A 4869-nucleotide genomic window follows, 5' to 3' on the forward strand; every position below is an offset into this window, starting at 1 on the left:
TGATCTGTAGCCCAACACATTTCTTAAAGGCCACACCAATTAATTGGAGGTAAATAAATGATCTAATTGGAAGGTTCTGAGATCGTTGGAGATTGAACCCAGGATCGGCACACCCTGGATACATAGGGAGCTGTTATTACTCTGAGATTCGAGTGTCAGGAAGTACAGTAGTTTCATGAACAGCATAATCAACAACATCACTCTTGGAGAATGGTGAGTTCTTTATTTCTGTTTGTTTTAATCTAATCAGGTTTGACTTCTCAAGCTCCTGTTTCAGTTTGATTTTAGGCATATTTTGATATCTTCATCAGTTTCATGAAACTGATTCTGTCCTGACTCACTAGGACAGATACACATCTTTACATTTTTTGTACTTAAACTCACTTAGAGCTGATTTAAGACCTGGGGGCAGGGGGGAATGACTTCGGTTTAGTTCAATCACATGTTTTGGGAAATGTATATACTTCATTCTGACTTTTAACAATGAACTTGGTGTGTTTCACCCCTCTGAATCATACAGATTTCTGTCTGACATTTGTGGTGGCAAAGGTGTATCATTTTGTCCTTGTAAGCTGGTTGTCTTCCTTGTGATTTTGAGAAGATTCCAAGGATCCTGGTGTCACAGTTAGCTCCAAAGTGCTGCACAAGAAGACTTCAAGCATTGCCTTCTGCTCAGGCTCCAGGATTCTAGAAACTGTCCACCTTGTGATAGGCTTTTCCCATGCCTCCAGCCCAGAGTCACACATCTGCGGCAGGAGACCCAGTGTTTGGGTTCACTTTCTTCCCTGGTGCTCAGCAGGCCCGTCCAGAGAAGAGGGAAGTGGCCTTTCTCCTGTCACAGCTTGGGTCCTTGCTCAAGAGGACCCCACCATGTACTCTCCAGCTCACTGCTCCTCAGCAGTGACTGAAGCTCGAAAACCCAGCCCTTGTCTTTGGATTCCAAACGTGTAATTTCGTGTGGAATGTTCCTCTCTATTGACTTGTTCTCCACCTTTCTTTTCACCTGTTTGTTATGCTGAGCTCTACCCTCTTGCATGTGTTAATTTAATCCTTTGGTGACCTAAGCTAGAGAAAATGTCTCAGCAATAAACTTTTCTCTATGAGGGTTTTCCTAGGATGTGACACTTAGTCCTCTAATGTTCGTATTTTAGATTAAATCTACCATTTATTGTATGCCTGTGTTCCAAGGAACTATATTTATCACATTAATTGTTACTAACCCCTCAGTCAGCTAGGTAGCATTAACCCTATTTTACAGATGAGGAGACTGAGGCTTCAGGGAGGCTGAATGCCTCATCCAAGGCCCTGCAGCTGGAAATCAGATAAATCTGGTTCTTCTGACACCAGAGTCTCTTCTTTGTGGACACCCAGTCTGGTTCAGGTTACCCCAGGAGGCCCTCTTTGATTTCAAGAGACTCTAAAATTCCCCAATCAAATCTATTTTCATTCACTTTATTTAAAAACAACAATGCTGGCATGTCTCAGAGGCAGTGTAATGAAGTGAAAAGGAGAAAACAGAGCTGTAGACTGAAAGAATGGAAACCAGTCCCTCATCCCGGAAAGGAAGATTTTGGGTTACCAATAAGTTTCCCTCAGGATGACTTTTGCCAAAGGTGCGTGAACCTGTCACCACTTGTTTTGTTCAGTGGATGGATTTAATTCTGTAGCTGAACCTGCTTGAGGAGATTCCTTCTAAGTTCATGACTCTGGTTGTGGAAAAGCAGAACTTGAACTGGGAGGTCCTGGTGATGGAGCACAGTGCCCAAGGTATCTGAAGGAGATACAGCAGGATGGAAGGCTCTGTTTATCATCAAACGGTGTACAGTGCAGGCTTTCATTCTAGAACTTGTAACAAGATAGGGTTCTTATTAAAAGAAAATATAAACCATTTTCCTCAAGTTTATGCTCTGACACCTTTAAGAACAACCTCTCTTGGCCACCAGAGGATAAGTCTATGTCAGCACAGAGTAGGAGTGTTGTCAAGTGTAGACTTCTCCATTGTGACTCCTTCTATGGAGTCTTTGAGGTAGGATGTGAGGTCCTAACAGTATCATCCCCCCCCCCCCCCTTGATGACACTCCATGTTTTTGCCCTGCTTCTGGAACCCTGAAGATAATCCTGAGGAGATCGAACAAGTCCTCCAACGGAAGCCCTAGATCTGAAAGGCACAGTAGAACTCTGCAGTCTTCTCATGAGAGATGGTATTTCTGGAAGATGCACAGAAGACTTTTCCTATGGCATCAAGGAGACTATTAAATGCAGAAAGACTACAAAAGAAAGGGTGTCATTTCTGAGCACTCAAACTTTTAGGACAGTGTTTTTTCATCTGTTTATTGTGTGCAAATACAGTAAAGAAGGCCAAACCCTTCCCGGGATCCCCTCTTGGTCATTTTTGCCAATAGTGCAGGTGGTATTAGGGGAAGGAGACCAGAGCTTCTGTTCCTTTGGTTATATGTGATGTTTGCCCAGGAAATATGAGCAAACATCCTGGAATCCTTATCCTTCTGTATAAACTGCCTTATGGGTTGATTCTACAGAGGCTATCATATTTACAGAAATACAATGATACCCCTGTGGAGAGTCTTTCATCATAGGATTTCTTGGCTTAGTCATCTCACCCCTCATTTGCAGAGATGAGTATAAAAACCAAGAGAGGCCACTAGTTGCAGAACAAGCAAAACACGTTGGGAGCCCAGCCTTCTTCAAGCTGGCCGTGTAACCAGACCCTGCGTCCAGCCTGTGGGTCTCCTCTGTACTCCCAGCCCCAGACATGTAGCCTTCCTGCAGTAGGCATATGTAGTTAGTGGGCTGGATTCAGCCCAGCTGCTGTTGAGTCAGCTGCAAATTCAAGCTCAGTTAGGTTCCTTAATTACTGCCAATCCTCCAACAACAATATTGTATATCTATGGGTCACATACTGCATTGGACACCAAGGAGAGGAAGCGGGGACTGTGACATGACAACATTTCACTGGCACAGAAGAAAAGGCAGGCACGTCTTGTCCCTGTCCTTAGAGAGGGTGTCACTGAAGCCACTAGAATGAAGCCATTAGAGCACAACTGGCGTATTTGATCAAAACGGCAAAGAAAGGAGCATGAAGGACGCATCCAAGGAATGAGAATCTGTCTCCAGCGGTGGAGCCAGGCCAAGAGTTGAAGGAAGGAGGGACACAGACTGGTTCAGAGAGAAGGGGAAACCGTATGGGAATGTTATTGTGAAGGCAAAGAGTGAGACTCTTGTCGGTGAATGGGGGACTGGATAAGCTACGAAGTACTCTAGAGCCAAAGGTCCACGTTGTACAGTAGCAGGGGTGAGGGGGCCGAGGCGGGCGCAGGGGTGGGGAGGTAAGGAGCCATCTACAGGTCTCGAATTGAATATGAAATGGTCTTTGAAGCTGGTAATTCTGAGGAGCTTAGGTGGTATCAATTAACATAAAAAACCACAGAAACCAAAGCAATCCCTAGGAAGACAGACCTAACAGTCTAGCCCTGAGAAGCTTAAAAGATGAACTAGTGTTGATACCTTTGGAATGGAGAAAAAAAACCCACAAAACAGGAAGTAAGGCAGAGGAATCATTAGCAGGACTCAGCAAAAAAAGAAAAAAAAAAAAGGCTTTGGGATTGGAAGAGTGCTATTGAATGTATTTATTTTTTAACTTTTCATCTAAATTCAATTTAGGTAACATATAGTGTGTGATTAGTTTCAGGGATAGAATTTAGTGATTCAGCACCCAGTACTCCTTCCAGAAAGTGCCCTCCTTAATGCCCATCACCCAACTACCACATTCCCCAACCCCTTCCCCTTGAGCAACCCTCAGTTTGTTTTCTAGAGTTAAGAGTCTCTTATGGTTTGGTTCCCTCTCTGTTTTCATCTTATTTTATTTTGCCTTCCCTTCCACTGGATCTTGAAAATTTTGAGTTGGCAGAGCCCTGAGTTCAATATTCTTACTTTGCAAATGAAGCCAAAGGCCTACTCGGGTCCGTAAAGAAGTTGTTCATGCAGAGAAAACCGTGAACCTGTGAAGTTCCATTAGGCCCGGACACAATTTAGAAAATAATATAAATATATGCCAAGGTTCAGACCTGGAAACTCCTGTAATATAGTTGGGAGCCCAGAGGAACCGGGATATTGAAGTTTGGGTTCATGACATCTGCATTCTGATTCCAGAAAACTTGACCCCTGGGAAGCCTGGATCCTCAGAGACCTTGGGGTGACAGAGACTTACTTTGCCTTGGGGCTAATATGGGTGGAGAGAATCTGGTTTGGAAAGCAGGCGAGGCAGAGGCCTGGTGGGATCTGGCAGCGACACCCTGCTTCTGGGGCTCCAGGGTCTGGGAGTGACTGGCGCTCTTCCGGGGTGGACCGTCCCGGTCTGGGTCACCCGGCTCCCACCCAGACTCTTGTCAGCTTCGCACACTGTGATTACCCGTGACACTTCGGCCAGCACCATCTCGCCACACTATACCACATCCAAAAAAACAAACAAAAAGAATTTTAAGAACTTTCCCAGGGACTAGAGATACGTTTCATCCAGCTTCATTTAAAATCCATCGTTAGAGCTGGGCTCCACAAATCTGTCAAATACTATAAATATGTATGAAGTCGCAGTGGCCTCCCACACCCACGGAGAGGCCAGTTTGTGGATGGATAACAGACAGGGAGAATTTTAAGTACATCCTGTTCCACCGAAGCTGACTTTTCCCCCATTCTGCTCTCCCTCTTTTCTTTCGCTCTCTCCTGCTCCTCAACACCCTCCTTCCCCAGCAGAAAAAAATAATTGCTATGAAGGCTCAGCCTGGGCAGAGGCAAAGATTTCTTATTTATCTTCCTTAAAATGTTGCAAAATTTTAAAAACTGCAAGGGAGCAAT

General features: G+C 44.6%; 1 long non-coding RNA gene across 1 annotated transcript; it reads right to left on the reverse strand.

Moving 5' to 3' along the window:
* Positions 1-201: 201 nt before the first annotated feature.
* Positions 202-4455, reverse strand: LOC309869635. Its single transcript, XR_014314296.1, has 2 exons — positions 4226-4455; positions 202-1771 (listed from the first exon to the last, which is right to left on the reverse strand). It is a non-coding gene; the product is annotated as an uncharacterized lncRNA (long non-coding RNA).
* Positions 4456-4869: the final 414 nt, after the last annotated feature.

The sequence above is a fragment of the Mustela nivalis genome (genome assembly GCF_964662115.1).
Source record: "Mustela nivalis genome assembly, chromosome: 7".
NCBI lineage: Eukaryota > Metazoa > Chordata > Mammalia > Carnivora > Mustelidae > Mustela > Mustela nivalis.